Raw genomic sequence first — 19,170 nt, 5'->3', positions numbered from 1 at the left:
ACAGGAATCTAGAATGTTAGGTCCATGAATCAAAGTAAATTGGAAGTGGTCAAACAGTAGATGGCAAGAGTGAACATAGACATTTTAGGAATCAGTGAAATAAAATGGACCTGAACGGGCAAATTTAATTCAGATGACCATTATATCTACTACTGTGGGCAAGAATCCCTTAGAAGAAATGGACTAGCCCTCACAGTCAACAAGAGTCCAAAATGCAGTACTTGGGTGCAGTCGCAAAAACGACAGAATGATCTGTTTGTTTCCAAGGCAAACAATTCAACATCACAGTAATCCAAGTCTATGCCCCAATCACTAATGCAGAAGAAAAAGTTGAACGGTTCTATGAAGACCTACAACACCTTCTAGAACTAACACCAAAAAAAAATGTCCTTCTTATCAGAGGAGACTGGAATACTTATGTATTAAGTAGGAAGTCAAGAGATACCTGGAGTAACAGGCAAATTTGGCCTTGGAGTATAAAATGAAGCAGGGCAAAGGCTAACAGAGTCTTGCCAAGAAAATGCACTGGTTATAGAAAACATCCTCTTCAAACAACACGAGACAACTCTACACATGGACATCACCAGATGGTCAATATCAAAATCAGAATGATTATATTCTTTGTCAATGAAGATGCAGAAGCTCTATATAGTCAGTAAGAACAAGACCCAGAGCTGACTGTGGCTCAGATCATGAGCTCCTTATTGCAAAATTCAGATTTAAATTGAAGAAGTAGGGAAAACCACTAGGCCATTCAGATATGACCTAAATCATATCCTTTATGATATACAGTGGAAGTGACAAATAGATTCAAGGGATTAGATCTGATAGACAGAGTGCCTGAAGAATAGAGGTTTATAACATTGTAGAGGAGGCAGTGATCAAAACCATCCCAAGAAAAAGAAATGCAAAAGGGCAAAATGGTTGTCTGAGGAGGCCTTACAAACAGCTGAGAGTGAAAAAAGCTGGCTTAAAACTCAACATTCAAAAAACTAAGATCATGGCATCCAGTCCCATCGCTTCATGGCAAATAGATGAGAAAATGATGTAAACAGTGACAGACTTAACTTTCTTGGGCTCCAAAATCACTGTGGCTGTTGACTGCAGCCATGAAATTAAAAGACGGTAGCTGCTTTATGACAAAACTTGGACAGCTTATTAAAAATCAGCGATTTCACTTTGCTGACAAAGGTCCATATAGTCAAAGCTATAGTTTTTCCAGTAGTCATGTACAGATGTGAGAGTTGGACCATAAAGAAGGTTGAGCAATGAAGAACTGATGCTTTCAAATTGTGGTGCTAGAGAAGTCTCTTTAGAGTAATTTGGACAGCAAGGAGATCAAACCAGTCAATCCTAAAGGAAATCAACCCTGAATATTCACTGGAAGTACTGATACTGAAGCTTAAACTCCAATACTTTGGCCACCTGATGTGAAGAGCCAACTCATAGGAAAAGACTCTGAAGCTGGGAAAGATTGAAAGCAAAAGGAGAAGAGGATGACAGTGGATGAGATGGTTGGATGGCATCATCAACTCAATGGAACTGAGTCTGAGGAAACTCCAGGAGACTGTGAAGGACAGGGAAGCCTGGTGTGATGTAGTCCATGGGGTCACTAAGAGTTGCACATGGCTGAGCAACTGAAAAACAACAATAATTGACATGATATAAAATTCACAATTTTGAAGTTTGCACTTCATTTTTAATATATTCATTATGTGCAACTACCACCACCACTATGTATACACAGAACATTTCTATTACCCCATACATGCTAGCAACTAGTCCCAATTTCCTCTCCCTATGTCCCTTGGAAACCACTAATCTGTGTTTTGTCTTTATGGATTTACCTGTTGTGAACATTTCATTTGAATGGAATCAAATAATATCTGACCTTTGTAACTGGCTTCATCTACCTGGCATAAAGTTTTTGAGATTCATCCATGCTGTAGCAAGTAACAATGCTTTTTTTTTTTTTTTTAATATAATGGATGAATAATATCCCATTGTAAGGATTTACCACATTTTGTTTATTCATTCAGTTCATGGACTTTTCGACTGTTTCCACTTTTTGGCAGTTACAAATATTGCTGCTGCTGCTGCTGCTAAGTTGCTTCAGTCGTGTTGACTCTGTGTGACCCCATAGACAGCAGCCCACCAGGCTCCCCCGTCCCTGGGATTCTCCAGGCAAGAACACCAGAGTGGGTTGCCATTTCCTTCTCCAATGCATGGAAGTGAAAAGTGAAAGTGAAGTCGCTCAGTCGTCTCCGACTCTTCGCCACCCCATGGACTGCAGCCTACCAGGCTCCTCCGTCCATGGGATTTTCCAGGCAAGAGTACTGGAGTGGGGTGCCATCGCCTGCTATTAACATTTAAATAAGTTTTGTTTGAGCATATATTTCAAATCCTCTTCATATATATCTAGGAGTGGAACTGTTGGGTCATAAGGTAATTCTGTATTTAATTTTTAAGGAATTCTCAAACTGTTTTACACAGTGACTACACTGTTTTACATTCTTTCCAGCAATGTATGAGGGCTCCAATTTCTCAACATCTTCACCAGCATTTATTATTGTCTTTATTTTTGATGATAACTATCCTAATGGATATGAAGTAGTGTTTCATTGTGGTTTTTATTTGCACTTCCTTATTGGTTAATTATGTCAAGCACTTTTTAATGCACTTATTGGTCATTTATATATCTTCTTTGGAGAAATGTCTATTCAAATCCTTTACTTATTTTTATATTGGGTTGCCTTTTTATTTATTGTTGAGTTTTAAGTTTTCTTCATATATTTTGGTCACTTGATACTGATATATAATTTGCAAATATTTTCTCCCATTCGGTGGGTTGTCTTTTCACTTTCTTGATAGTTTGCTTTGACACACAAGCTTTTAATATGTACAAAGTCTAATTTATCTATTTTTTCTTTGATTGCTTTTACTTTTGAAGGCATATCTAAGAAGTAGTTGCCTAATCCAAAATCACTCAGATTTACACCTATTTTTTAATCTAAGCTAAGAGTTCTATAGTTTTAAATATTACATTTAGGTCTTTGATACATCATGGGTTAAGTGTATAGGATGTGAGGTAGGGACCAAAGAATATCCATTTGTGTCCACATCATTTGTTGAAAATACTATTCTTTCCCATTGATTGATCTTGGAACTCATTAAAAAAAGTCAAAATTTATATATTAAAGTCCTAACCTCTAGTACTTCAGAATGTGATTGAATTTCGGTTTTTAAAGAAGCAATTATGTTAAAATGAAGTCTAAGGGTGGGGCCTAGTCCAATATAACTGGTGCTCTTAAGAGATTTGGATACAAACATACACAGAGAGAAGACCATGTGAGGAAATACGTTGGAGGTGGCCATCTAAAAGCCAAGGAGAGCAGCCTCAGAAGCAATCAATCCTGACAAAACCTTTATTTCAGATTTCAAGCATCCAGAATCATGAGGAAATAAACTTTAGTTGTTCAATCCATGCTGCTATCTCTGGTATTTTATTCTGGCAGACTAATATAACTATAAATATATAGATTTATTTACAGACTCTCAGTTTTATTTCACTGGTCTCTCTCTATATATCTTTCTTTTTATTCTAGTACCACAGTCTTGATTATTACAACTGTGTGGTAAGTTTTGAAATTGGCAAGTCAGAGTGCCCCAACTTTTCAAGATTGTTTGTCTATTTGAAATTCTTTGCTATTCCATAAAATTTTAGCTTTTACAATATTCTGTGTATATGAAACTTTTTCTTTCTCCATTTATCTGTCAATGGACACTTAGGTTGTTTCCACCTCTTAGTTATTGCCAATAATGGAGCAATGAATATGGAAGAAAAATATATTTACAAGATCTTGTTTTCATTTCTTTTGGACAAATATGCAGAAGTAAGATTGCTGGATCATGTGTTAGTTCTATTTTTATTTTCTTGAGGAGCTTCCATACTGTTTTTCATAGTAGCTGCACCATTTTACATCCCCCACCAACCAATTTCTCTATATCCACCAACACTCACTGTTTTCTGTTTTTTTTTTTTTTTTTTTACATAATGGCCATCATAACAAGTGTGAGATGATATCTTGTGGTTTTAATTTGCATTTCTCTAAATCCTGAAAGATGATGCTGTGAAAGTGTTGCACTCAATATGCCAGCAAATTTGGAAAACTCAGCAGTGGCCACAGGACTGGAAAAGGCCAGTTTTCATTCCAATCCCAAAGAAAGGCAATGCCAAAGAATGCTCAAACTACCACACAATTGCACTCATCTCACACGCTAGCAAAGTAATGCTCAAAATTCTTCAAGCTAGGCTTCAAGAGTATGTGAACCATGAAATTCTAGATGTCCAAGCTGGATTTAGAAAAGGCAGAGGAACCAGAAATCAAACTGCCAACATCCATTGGATAATTGAAAAAGCAAGAGAGTTCCAAAAAACCATCTATTTCTACTTTATTGACTATGCCAAAGTCTTTGACTGTGTGGATCACAACAAACTGTGGAAAATTCTGAAAGAGATGGGAATACCAGACCACCTGACCTGCCTCCTGAGAAACCTGTATGCAGGTCAAGAAGCAAAAGTTAGAACCAGACATGGAACAACAGACTGGTTCCAAATTGGGAAAGGAATACGTCAAGGCTGTATATTGTCACCCTGTTTATTTAACTTACATGCAGAGTACATCATGAGAAATGCTGGGCTGGATGAAGCACAAGCTGGAATCAAGATTGCCAGGAGAAATATCAATAACCTAAGATACGCAGATGACACCACCCTTATGGCAGAAAGCAAAGAACTAAAGAGCCTCTTGATGAAAGTGAAAGAAGAGAGTGAAAAAGTTGGCTTAAAACTCAACATTCAGAAAACGAAGATCATGGCATCTGGTCCCATCACTTCATGGCAAATAGATGGGGAAACAATGGAAACAGTGAGAGGCTTTATTTTGGGGGCAGGCCTCCAAAATCACTGCAGATGGTGACTGCAGCCATGAAATTAAAAGACCCTTGCTCCTTGGAAGAAAAGCTATGACAACTTAGACAGCATGTTAAAAAGCAGAGACATTACTTTGCCAACAAAGGTCAGGCTAGTCAAAGCTATGGTTTTTCCAGGAGTCATGTATGGATGTGAGAGCTAGATTATAAAGAAAACTGAGCTCTGGAGAATTGATGCTTTTGAACTGTGGTGTTGGAGAAGACTCTTGAGAGTCTTTTGGACTGCAAGGAGATAAAACCAATTCATCCTAAAGGAAATCGGTCCTGAATATTCACTGGAAGGAGTGATGCTGAAGCTGAAGCTTCAATACTTTGGCCACCTGATGTGATGAACTGACTCATTGGAAAAGATTCTGATGCTGGGAAAGACTGAAGGCAGGAGGAGAAGGGGACAACAGAGGATGAGATGGTTGCATGGCATCACTGACTCAATGGACATGAGTTTGAGCAAGCTCCGGGATTTGGTGATGGACAGGGAATCCTGGCAAGCTGCAGTCCATGGGGTCGCAAAGGGTCAGACATGACTGAGTGACTGAACTGAACTGATTGAGATTATTGTGGGGAGACAGCAAATTAGCCAAGATGGCGTGTTCAGGCTCTCTCGCCCCACATTTTGTAAATAATGACTATGTAACAGCTGAGATCCCTTATAGCACTTCACATCATGAGTTATTCGTTTGTTCACATGCTACTTTGTGTGGTATGCATATATGTGAGCTCCATCCAAAAAAGCGGCGGCATTTCTGCTGCATCATGGCTGTGTCTGTTGGATTAGCCAGGAGAGGAGAGAATGGATGAATACTGCTATGGCTGTAGCATCAGCCAGAAGAGAATACTGTTATGGCTGCTCTATCAGCCAGGAAAGAGGCTGTGTGTGGTCATGTTGTGTTATGTTATGTCTGTTGCTACAGCTGCTGTGCCAGCCAGAAGAGAATAAACATGCCTGAAGTTCCTGTGGCTCCTTGCATCTTCTTCCGGCCTCTTTCCTCATGCCTTGCCTACCCTGGGTTCAGCAAACAGTGCAGAGAGTGTGAAAAGAGAGACAACTGATGTCAGGAACAGGATGAGAAGCAATACAATTACCATATGATTTTTATCTTTTGTTAATTTGTTAATATGGTGTATCACATAGATTTGTATATATTAAAGATCTGTTGCATTCCTTGGATAAATCTGACTTGATCGTGGCGTATGATCCTTTTAAGGTGTTGCTGGGTTCTGTTTGCTAGAATTTTGTTGAGGATTTTCGCATCTATGTTCATCATACAGATATTAGCCTGTAATTTTGTTTTGTGTGTGTGTGTGTGTGTGTGATGTCTCTGTCTGGTGGTGGTATCAGGGTGATGGTGACCAAATCAACTATTCATGTTTGAGAGAGCTCTCACCCACCAAAATAAACTTTCTTGACTCTTAATTTTTATTGTGGAAAAAATTAAATGTATACAAACATAGAATAGTGTAATAAACATCCATGTAACCATTACCCAAAAGCCTGGGAGGAAAAGGTTGAAGACAGAATGAGAGATAAGAAAGTAGAGCCAGATGGTACAGATAACTCTTTGTAGTGCTTCACCATAGGGAATAGTAGAGAACTGGAGAGTAGTTATAAGTGGATATAGGGTAGAGAAGCATATTGGTAAGTGATGGAACTGATTCAATGGACAGGAAAATATTGATGATCATAGGAGAAAGAGAGGGTTTATTTACAGGAGCAAAGTCCTTGAATAGTCTGGAAGGAATGAATTCCAGTTCACAGTGGAAGGATGGTCCTATGATAAGTGCATGGAGAATGCATCCTTTGTGTTAAGAATGAAGGCATATAGTACAAGGATGGATGTCTGAAGAAGGACCAATTTGGTTGTGGGAAGGTCAGCTAATTGTCTTCTGATTGCTTCTGTATAGACAAAAAATAAGAATTGAGGTTATTACTAAGAGTGGAGAGACAGAAAGATGTTGGAGGCTTGAGGAGAGAGGAAAAGGTGTGAAATAGCTATCTAGAAGAATGAGAGAGTAAATGGTTAAGAAAATTTATGATTGTTAGGAGATTAGGGGCTCAAGTATTGTGGTTATAAACTTAAAAGTGAGACTTGTCAACATAGTTTTTTTTTCCCCCTTCAGCCATGTTCAGATGTCTGAATGCAAGGGGAGAATTTGGTTGAACTAGGGCACAGTGGAGGTTTTATGGGGTCAGAGAGGGATGGGAGCTGGAGTTGGATTAGAGGGTGTACAGAGCCAAGCAAAGAGAATGGTGCAGGTGATAATGGGAGGCTTGAACTTCCTTCTTGTGGCAAATTAAACAGGAATGTAAGGCATGAGGGGTCTGACGGTCTTTTAAAGAGAATGTAACTCTGATCACTCTGGCCTTCTTCCTGTTCATCACACACACCGCACTTTTTCACATGTCAGGCTGTTTTGCTTGTCCCCTCTCCTAGAACACCTTCTCCATGCCTTGCTACCTTACTGCATTCAGGACTTCATTCAAATGTGAGCATCTCAGAGAAGGCTTCCCTGACCACTCTTCCTAAAAGAGCAACCCCTCTCCTAGTCATTCTTTGTGTTTTTACTCTGCTTAATTTTCTTTCCAGCACTTAAACATCCATCTGACACATCCTTGTTTAATTATTTGTTTATTGTATCTATCTCATTACCAGAGTTTCAGCTACATGAGAGATGAGAGGAGTTTTTTTTTTTTTTTTTTTTTTTTTATCCACTGTAGTATCCCCAGTGCCTGGCACAGTATCTGCAACATACTTGGTGCTTAGTTAACATCTGTTGAACAAATAAATGATTAGTTCTTCTTATAGCCTCCTTTGGTTTGGTCCTTTGAGGTTGGTAGTATTGTAACAGCAATAAGCCAGGTACCTATCAGAAGCTTAAGGTATCCTATGGACCACTTTATATCCTGCTGTGAGTAAGGTTGAGGCAGTAGTTCAGTTCAGTAGTTCAATTATGTCCAATTCTTTGCGACCCCATGGACTGCAGCATGCCAGACTTCCCTGTCCATCATCAACTCCTGGAATTTGCTCAAACTCATGTCCATGAGTCGGTGATGCCATCCAACCATCTCATCCTTTGCCATCCCCTTCTCTTCCTGCCTTCAATCTTTCCCAGCATCAGGGTCTTTTCTGATGAGTCAGTTCTTCACATCAGGTGGCCAAAGCACTGGATCTTCAGCTTCAGCATTCTTTCCAACGAATATTCAGGACTGATTTCCTTTAGGATGGACTGGTTTGATCTCCTTGCAGTCTAAGGGACTTTCAAGAGTCTTCTCCAAAACCCCAGTTCAAAAGCATCAGAAATCTGTAATGGAGCCAGAAAAAAAGTCTTCTAGTTTTTATCATGGTCGCTTGGGAAACGTGAGGTAGGACATGGGACAGGAGGAAAGCAAGATCAGCTTTTTACCATACATCTTTCCCCCATTCCAGTGAACAGTATTACTGGTTATAGGCAACCTAGAGTTCTCAAAGACTATAACCTGGAAGTACTGGGTGGTGCAGGAAAACAGCAGAGATTGTGTCTTTTGCTACTTAAATGGTTAGGGGTTCTAGGCAGAGGAAGAGGTGTGTAAGATGTCAAACTTGGTTATCAGGGAGGTCAGAGCTCAAGAGTCCTGTGTGTGGCAGGCAGAATGCCAGAGCATTTGAGGGTCTGGTTTAGCATATTTCAACTGACAATTTATCTAAAGGAGATGAGCAGTGGACAGGGAGAATTGTAGTTGAAAGCCCTGGGAAAGGCACAAGATAGATGGATTCTTGATTTAAAAAAATATGGCAGTGTAAGTCAAGGAGTTGGAGTATGTCCTGCAGGCACCAATGAGGCAGCAGATAATGGCACTGAAGTGGCAAGTCAAGAAATAGACTATCTTACTCAGGGCATCTGCCCCATAGCAAATGTGGGATTGTAGCCATAGGAGGGGAGGGATAAAAGCATAAGATAAATCTCAGGCTTTCCTAGTCTATCCTTGGTCCTATATGTTTTTTTCCATGTGTGTCATTCAGAAAACTGGGCCTTATTCAGGCCTTCCAAAAACCTCAACAAGCAAGTCGATTGTCAGGCTGTCTGTTAGGGTAGCAGTGACGCCTCGGCAGAATACCCTTGCTGGGATCTCCCAAAGGCTGTGCTAGTGTTGATGTGCACTGCGAAATCTGGCAAGGCAGAGAGCTGAGGCTCTGCCAGACTCTGATCATCTTGAGCATTGAATCATTGCTGACTCCTGATCGAGCCTGTTAGCGCAGTAAGAGGTGGGGAATTCAAAATATCACTAAATGAAGAATTTCCTAAGGTGGAAGAGGCAGTACCTGATTTCCCTTAGTTTTTATCTTGTACCAGGTTTACTCAGTCCAGGGGCTCACTGGAAGCCAGCTTTGAAGGAAACAGTGTCTCAGAGATAGACAGCCACTCCTTGGTCCAAGAGGTCACAGAAGACAATAGCCTTAAGGCCCTAGAATTTGACTGGAGTACTTAACAGGCCAGAGAACATGTATTAATCACTAGCTTCAATAACAAACAACTCCTACATCTCAGGGGCTTAGCACAATGGAATCTTATTTATCTTTCAAGTCAATCTGTTGGAGAATCTGTGACACATCTCCAAGTGGTGACTCAATAATTCAGCTATTTCCATCTCTTTTTTTTGACTTTTTTTTTCTTTAACTTTCCTGTTTGGTGATTGAACAAAAAAATGAACTGTCTGATGTGATTCTAAATCAGAGAAAATATTTAAGGCCTTATATAGAGCATAAAAAGATGTAAAGAAAGGAAAACTAGTAAATAGCAGCACAAGTAGACTAATATAAGTTATCAGTATATAATATATTAACTATAGAAATCAATATAAAATATATTCAAATAGATAGACTCATAGATAAACCTAAACAGAATTTTTAAAAATGTTCCAGAGATTCACAGAAAGTTACATATGAAAAATACAAATAAAAGATAGAGATAACAGAAAACGAAAATGGAATGACTGGCTTAAGCCCTTAACAAAGATATAACAACACAATGCAAATGTTCTAAATATACCAATTAAAGCAAAAATACTGGTGGAGAGAATTAAACATGGCCTAACTATATCCACAAGAAATTTATTTCAGGTATAATTATACAGGTAGATTGAAAGTAAGAAAGATGAAACAAATGTATCAATAGTAGTCAATAATCAACAATAAATAATCTAAGAAAACAGGAGTGGCTATAATAATAATCAATAAAATAAGTTTGAAGCAAAATAAAATTATGAGAGATAGAAATGAGCATTATATATTGATAAAATGGTCGGTCAGTTAAGAAGACATAGTTACCCTAATGCATAGTTTAGTGCATTTGTGCATGCACCAAAAAATGAAGCTAGAGAATACGTGAAGCAAAAACTAACTGAATTAAAAGAAACAAACAAACCCACAACTGAAGTTGGAGACTGCAACATCCCTTTCTTAATAATTGATAGAAGAAATAGAAAATCAGCAAGAATATTCAGAACTCAATAATATTTCCATCTCTATCCCACATTGTGGCTTCAAGGTCACCCTAATGTTCCAACAGTAGATAGAAAAATGAGAGTGAAGAATCAAGCACTACTTAACCATATTGGCCCTGAAATGATACATATCATACCTACCTATTGTACTGATAAGAACTAGTCAAATGGTCCTGCCTACTTTGCCAACAAAGGTCTGTCTAGTCAAGGCTATGGTTTTTCCTGTGGTCATGTATGGATGTGAGAGTTGGACCGTGAAGAAGGCTGAGCACCGAAGAATTGATGCTTTTGAACTGTGGTGTTGGAGAAGACTCTTGAGAGTCCCTTGGACTGCAAGGAGATCCAACCAGTCCATTCTGAAGGAAATCAGCCCTGGGATTTCTTTGGAAGGAATGATGCTAAAGCTGAAACTCCAGTACTTTGGCCACCTGATGCGAAGAGTTGACTCATTGGAAAAGACTCTGATGCTGGGAGGGATTGGGGGCAGGAGGAGAAGGGGACGACAGAGGATGAGATGTCTGGATGGCATCACTGACCCGATGGATGTGAGTCTGAGTGAACTCTGGGAGTTGGTGATGGACAGGGAGGTCTGGCGTGCTGCGATTCATGGGGTCGCAGAGTCGGACACTACTGAGTGACTGAACTGAACTGAACTGAGAGGCAGGTGGGGCTGGGAAATGGCTGGGAAGCCTCCTCTCAGAAACAAGTCTACACCATGGAAGGGAAGCTTGGACGTTTGGTCATCAGTTAGTGCTCCCTGCAACAGGACAGCCCTTGGGTACTTGAATTCCCCCAGTTTAAAACTTGAATGCTCTCTTTCCCTATTCCTTCTCAAGCATTAAAAGATAAATGGCCCATTGAGTTCAAATTTTGAAAATTCCTGAATCTGCTTCAACTGTTCAGCAGGATGCAATTAAACAGAAGTATGCAGCAAATCTTCTGTCCTCTTTTATAAATAATGGGGATGCCACCAAAAGAATCTGAGTGCCAGAGGACCCTACACAAAAGTTCTGATTGAGGTATTCCCTGAATCTCAAGATTCTAACTTTGAAAAGATACCTCATTTTGCAAGGGCTCCTGACCTTGTAATGAGATCAATTACATTTTTGTGGTTACTGTGTGGAACAGCTATTCTCCATACCTCTCAGGCAGTTCTTTTACAGAATGTCTATTTGCTGGGTGAGGCAGACTGGATATGACCCACAGTTTGCCCTAGGTGAAGGACATGACAAGGTCTTTCTGAGTCATGGATGCATGAATGATTGACAGCACCCATGGCCCTGTATAGTCCCTATCCTGACCTGCAAGGGTAAATAGTGTTACATGGGCTCCTTCCAGCAGATTTCTATTTATCTCATCCGACTTACTGTAGTGTCAGGAAAGTTGCCTAGCTAAGTCTCTTGAAACAGGTTTCATTTTAAAAGTTGTGAAATACCACAGAATCCACCCTTGCCTAGATCCATAGGTGGGCCCCAGGCAGAGGTATGCTGGTAAATGTGTAATAAACAGCCCTCCTAAAAAAAAGCTTTAATGATTTCCATGGTGCAAATATTCACTATGGCTGATTCCAAGCTATCAATATTATACCACTGAATACAAAGTTGAGGAGAGATGTACAGTATGTCTAACACTAATATATATGTTTAGTATTTCTACCATATAGATTGCATGGATGTAAATAACAGTAAAAGGTAGTAAAATCATTAGGAAGTGTTTAGCTTTGAGTATTTAATACCTATGTTTTAGTATAACATATTTAAGAGTAAGTTTAATGTTTAATAATGGCTGTGATTAATAACCAGCAAGCAAGATTTCTGAAAATTTATCAATCAGCTCTTGTGAACTGGCTTGAACACATCACTGATCTCAGTCCTCTCACCCCTGTACCATGGTTAACCAATCAGAGTAGAAAGAGGAGAGGAAGAGTGAGCCTAGAAATGGACAATTTCTTCTCCCAATGGACTGAGAAATTTCCCAGCAGTGATAACAGGGTGCCCAGGACAAACGACATGATCCATCACAGGGACAGACACAATTGTACATGTTGGTGGCATGTGTGTTTAAAAGCAGATTTTAGGAGGACACAGCCTACATACCTTTGTGAGCTCATTTGCAGCCTTGAAGGTGAGTCATGTAAAAGCCTGAGTCATGGGTTGTACTGAATGGCCACCCATAAACACACTGAGTCACCAGTTTAGCTAGGCTTCCATCCTACTTGTGGAATGGCTTGGAAAGTCCTAGGATTGTCCTCCATTGGAGTCATCATTCTAACACAGGACCTATGCTGGTTAATCTATGCCTTACCCTGGAAAAAGTAGAAAATAGATGTCTTGATGCCCTCTAGCCAAGATAACAGAAGTTTGTCAATCACATCCCTGTTCCCCATCACCTTCACACACACAGAACTGACAGAAAACATATAGAATCTTTGAAGAAAAAGAGTTGCCAGTCTGCAGAGACAGAAATGTCATCTGTCAATTCTGCCACTTGTTCATCCTCTCAAAGAGCTGTGAGGCCTAGGTCTCCATGAAGTGTTTCAATTGTATGAGAAAGCATGCTTCATTTAAAATCACTTGAGCAGAAGCAGAAAGGTTATGGTGGTAGTGTAGTACTGTCTTAAGCATGTATAAGAATTATCCAATACTGCATGTTCTTCTATGCTTGTACAGAAGGTACCTTGGGAATTAAGTGTTCATTGCCTGGCACTCACTTCTTGCTTCTGCATTTTTGATAGTCTTCCATTCTAGCCCACTACCTCAACTCAAGCCCTGTATTAGTTATCAACTGAGTGAGTGAGTGAGTGAATAAAGTGGCTCAGTCGTGTCTGACTATTTCCCATGGACTGTAGCCTGCCAGGCTCCCCCATCCATGGGATTTTCCAGGCAAGAATACTGGAGTGGGTTGCCATTTCCTTCTTCAGTTATCTATTACTGGATAACAAATTACCACCAAAACAAGAAACAAAGCGTCTCATGGTTTCTATGGATCAGGATATAAGGAGCAGCTTATCTGATAATCGATCTGATTTTGCTGTTGACCATCTGGTGTTGTCCACGTGTAGAGTCTTCTCTTGTGTTGTTGGAAGAGGGTGTGTGCATTCATGAGGTCGTGAATGCACGACCAGTGCATTCTCTTGGCAAGACTCTACTAGCCTTTCCCCTGCTTCCTTCTGTACTCCAAGGCCTAATTTGCCTGTTACTCTAGGTGTTTCTTGACTTCCTACTTTTGCTTTCCAGTCCCCTATAATGAAAAGGACAACTTTTGGGGGTGTTAGTTCTAGAAGATCTTGTAGGTCTTCACAGAACCATTCAATTTCTGTTTCTTCAGCATTACTGCTTGGGCCATAGACTTGGATTACTGTGATATTGAATGGTTTGCCTTGGAAACGAAGAGAGATCATTCTGTCGTTTTTGAGACTGCATCCAAGTACTGCATTTTGGACTCTTCTGTTGACTTTGATGGCTACTCCATTTCTTCTAAGGGATTCTTGCACACAGTAGTAGATACAATGGTCATCTAAGTTAAATTCACCCATTTCAGTGTATTTTATTTCGCTGATTCCTAAAATGTCGATGTTCACTCTTGCCATCTCCTGGTTGACCACTTCCAATTTGCCTTGATTCATAGACTTAGCATTCCAGGTTCCTATGCAATATTGCTCTTTACATCATCAGACCTTACTTCCATCACCAGTCACATCCACAACTGGGTGTTGTTTTTTTCTTTGGCTTTGTCACTTCATTCTTTCTGGAGTTATTTCTCCACTGATCTCCAGCAGCATATTGGGCACCTACCGACCTGGGGAGTTCATCTTTCACTGTCCTATCTTTCTGCCTTTTCATACTATTCATGAGGTTCTCAAGGCAAGAATACTGAAGTGGTTTGCCATTCCCTTCTCCAGTGGACCACATTTTGTCAGAACTCTCCACCAAAGATGGAGAAGCTCTATACAGTCAGCAAAAACAAGACCAGGAGCTGACTTTGGCTCAGATCATGAACTCCTTATTGCCAAATTCAGACTTAAATTGAAGAAAGTAGGGAAAAGTACTAGACCATTCAGGTATGACCTAAAACAAATCCCTTACAATTATACAGTGGAAGTGACATTTGTCATTTCTAAATCTAAATCTAATTTTAAATCTAAATCTATTTAGATTTAAAGGACTAGATCTGGTAGACAGAGTCCCTGAAGAACTATGGATGGAGGTTCGTGACATTGTACAGGAGGCACTGATCAAGACCATCCCCAAGAAAAAGATACGCAAAAAGGCAAAATGGTTATCTGAGGAGGCCTTACAAATAGCTATGAAAAGAAGAGAAGTGAGAAGCAAAGGAGAAAATGAAAGATATACGCATTTGAATGCAGAGTTTCAAAGCATACCAAGGAGAGATAAGAAAGCCTTCCTCAGTGATCAGTGCAAATAAATAGAGGAAAACAATAGAGTGGGGAAGACTAGAGATTGCTTCAAGAAAATTAGAGATACCAAGGGAACATTTCATGTAAAGATGGGCTCACTAAAGGACAGAAATGGTATGGACCTAACAGAAGCAGAAGATATTAAGAAGAGGTGGCAAGAATACATAGAACGGTACAAAAGAAGATCTTCATGATCGAGATAATCATGACGTTGTGATCAGTCACCTAGAGCCAGACATCCTGGAATGTGAAGTCAAGTGGGCCTTCTTAGGAAGCATCACTATAAACAAAGCTAGTGGAGCTGATGGAATTCCAATTGAGCTATTTCAGATCCTAAAAAATGATGCTGTGAAAGTGCTTCACTCAATATGCCAGCAAATTTTCAAAACTCAGCAGTGGCCACAGGACTGGAAAAGGTCAGTTTTCATTCCAATTCCAAAGAAAAGCAATGCCAAAGAATGCTCAAACTATCACAAAATTGCACTCATCTCACACACTAGTAAAGTAATACTCAAAATTCTCCAAGCCAGGGTTCAACAATACATGAACCATGAATTTCCAAATGTTCAAGCTGGTTTTAGAAAAGGCAGAGGAACCAGAGATCAAATTGCCAGCAACCACTGGATCATAGAAAAAGCAAGAGAGTTCCAGAAAAACATCTATTTCTGCTTTACTGACTATGCCAAAGCCTTTGGCTGTGTGGATCACAACAAATTGTGGAAAATTCTTCAAGAGATGGGAATACCAGACCACCTGACCTGCCGCTTGAGAATCCTGTATGCAGGTCAGGAAGCAACAGTTAGAACTGGACATGGAACAACAGACTGGTTCCAAATAGGAAAAGGAGTACGTCAAGGGTATATACTGTCACCCTGTTTATTTAACTTATATGCTGAGTACATCATGAGAAACGCTGGGCTGGATGAAGTACAAGCTGGAATCAAGATTGCTGGGAGAAATATCAATAACCTCAGATATGCAGATGACACCACCCTTATGGCAGAAAGTGAAGAACTAAAGAGCCTCTTGATGAAAGTGAAAGAAGAGAGTGAAAAAGTTGGCTTAAAGCTCAACATTCAGAAAACTAAGATCATGGCATCTGATCCCATCTCTTCATGGCAAATAGATGGGGAAACACTGGAAACAGTGACAGACTATTTTTGGGGACTCCAAAATCACTGCAGATGGTGATTACAGCCATGAAAATAAGACTCTTACTCCTTGGAAAGAAAGTTATGACCAACCTAGACAGCATATTAAAAAGCAGAGACATTACTTTGCCAACAAGTCAAGGCAAACAAGCAACAAGCAAGGCATTACTTTGCCATCTAGTCAAGGCTATGGTTTTTCCAGTAGCCATGTATGGATGTGAGAGTTGGACTATAAAGAAAGCTGCGTGCCGAAGAACTGATCTTTTCAAACTGAGGTGTTGGAGAAGACTCTTGAGAGTCCCTTGGACTGCAAGGAGATCCAACCAGTCCATCCTAAAGGAAATCAGTCCTGAATATTCATTGGAAGGACTGATGCTGAAGCTGAAACTCCAGTACTTTGGCCACCTGATGTGCAGAGCTGACTTATTTGCAAAGACACCGATGCTGGGAAAGATAGAAGGCAGGAGGAGAAGGGGATGACAGAGGATGAGATGGTTGGATGGCATCACCGACTCAATGGACATGAGTGTGAGTAAACTCTGCAAGTCGGTAATGGACAAGAAGGCCTGGCGCGCTGCAGTTCATGGGGTCGCAAAGAGTCGGGCACAACTTGGGCGACTGAACTGAACTATTTTGATAAGTTCTTACTCAAGGTCTCTAAGGTAGTTGCACTTAAGATATTGGCAGGGGTTTCAGTCATCTGAAGGCTTTCGTAGGGCTGGAAGATTCACTTTCAGGATGGCTCAGTCACTTGGCTTTTGGCAGGAGTCCTCAGTTTCTCAGCATGTGGGCATCTCCATAGGCCATCTGAGTGCCATCATAATATATCAGTTGACTTACTCCAAAATGAGTGATCCAATACAGAAAGAGCACAGGGGAAGGTACACTGACTTTTTATGACTAATCTCTGAAATGACACAGTTAATTCTGCTTTATTCTGTTCATTAGAAGCAACTCACTAATGAATATTCATCCTATTCATTGGAAGCAACACATTACAGGCACTTGACCTTTAAGGGGACAGGAATAGGGTCTGCCTTTGAAGGAAAGAGTAGCAAAGAACTGGTGGACATATTTCAAAACTACCAGTTTTCCCTCTGTCCACAAATTATTGATATTCCTCCCACATGCAAATTACACTCACCACTCCCAAGGATCCTCAAAGTCTTATCCAATTATAGCATCAGCTTGAAGCCCAGAATATCATCATATAAATCAGATCCAGGCATACTTGAAGCTCCCCTCTTGTAGTTCTTTAAATATAGTTTCTCGATTACTGTTCCTCTCAACGTGGTGACCATGAACTACAGAGACAAACTATCTGCCTTCGTCACTCCACCCCACTCCCATCACTCAACATACAGTGGTTAGAAAGCACAGGATAACCTATAAAAATACTGCTCTACAAAAAAAGAGGGGAAATAGAAGGCACAAGGGAGTCACTGCTTCATAAACAATTCTGAAATCTACCTGTGACAATGTTGGAAGTTTCTTGATTCAGTCCTCCTCCTATCTGGGAGTAATTTTTCATGGCTCTTGGCTCTGCCCCTGCTGGAGTCTTGTTTCCACCTTTGAGGTAATCTTTCCTTTTCCTTGAAAGTCAGTCTATGTTTACACTTGCAAAGTTTTCTCATATTTTTTCCTGGCAGAAGAGCTTTGGGGGTCCGAATGTCTCATTTCATTTTGTACTGTTTCTGCCCCTTTCAGTCCAAAATGATAGTGTTTCTCTAAATATAATTCTCTAAAACTTTGCAAGTCTTCTGTGAATCTTCTTAATATTTACTCTATTACATCAAAGACTCTCCCCAAAATATCTGTGAATTAAGTTCTTCCTAGCATTGAACTTTTTCTGAGAGTACAGAAGGAGGATACCGTTAAGCTTCTTAGAAGTTCTATTGCTTGACTGGATGCTCTTTGAGCCATGACCTTGGAACTTTCTGAAGTCTTAATAAAGGATTTTACAGTCTTACCTTACTTAGGCTTTATCTCTAGAACATGCTATCCTGAGAAATCCCTGTTGTAAAGCCATTTCTTAATTTTAGCATTATTTACCACTTAGACCATTAGAAATCTTCAAGAGCAGCAAATCTGGACTCCTTTCACATTTCACTATAAGCAGCATGAAGAAACCAGGCAGTTCATTGTATAGATATTCTACTTTCCAAATAAGTTCAGGTGAAAGTGTTGCTAAATTTTCTGCCACTACATAACAAGGATTCCCCCTGTCTTCATTTCTAGTAACATTCCTTACTTCTATTTAAATCTTCATTGGAAGCCTCCTCAAAGTTTTAGATTTCTACTAACAATCTGCCCAAAAAATATTAGCTTCTCCTTCCAGTTTTTGACTGATTCTCAAGTCATTCCCACATTTTTCGTATCTGTTATGTTGGCATCCCACTTCCAGGTATCAAAATCTGTGTTAGTTATCTAAAGCTGCATGACAAATTACTCTAAAACCCAATAAATTAAAACACACAGACACAAAATGTATTATCTTATAATTTCTGTAGGTCAGGAATTTGGGAGTGGCTTATCTGGGAACATTGGCTCAGGGTCTTTCACATGGCTGTAGTCAGGATATAAGCAAGGTTGCAATCATCTGAAGGCTTGAATGGTGATACAGGATTTACTCTGAAAACGATTCACTCACATAGCTGTTGACAAGAGGCCTCAGTTCCTCACCACATGGGTCTCTTCTTAGGCTGTCTGAGTGTCCTCATGATGTAGCAACTAACTTCACCCAGAGTGACTGATCGATGAAAGAAAGCTCAGAAGAAGCCACAGTGCCTTTTATGACCTAATCTCTGAAATGTGACACGGTTACCATTGCTTTATGCTATTCATTAGGAGCAAATCCTAAAGGAAAGGGGACTTAGGCTTCATCTTTTGAAGAAGAATGTCAAAGAATGGTTGACACATTTTAAAATCATATTTTAAATCATCATAATCCTTTGTTCCCAGCATGTCATGATTGAGACAGGTGGGCAGAATACTCTAACTTAAGCAAGAAAGAAGAAATACTCAGAGAAATTAAGTGGCTTGACTGATACTCCACAATAGTTCTCATTGAACACTCAATCTAGATACTCGGAAAGACAGCCAAAATAGAGGTAAATAAACAGGAATAAGAC

The sequence above is a fragment of the Bos indicus x Bos taurus genome, chromosome X (assembly GCF_003369695.1).
Source record: "Bos indicus x Bos taurus breed Angus x Brahman F1 hybrid chromosome X, Bos_hybrid_MaternalHap_v2.0, whole genome shotgun sequence".
NCBI classification, from domain to species: Eukaryota; Metazoa; Chordata; class Mammalia; order Artiodactyla; family Bovidae; genus Bos; species Bos indicus x Bos taurus.
This window is presented reverse-complemented; position numbering follows the sequence as displayed.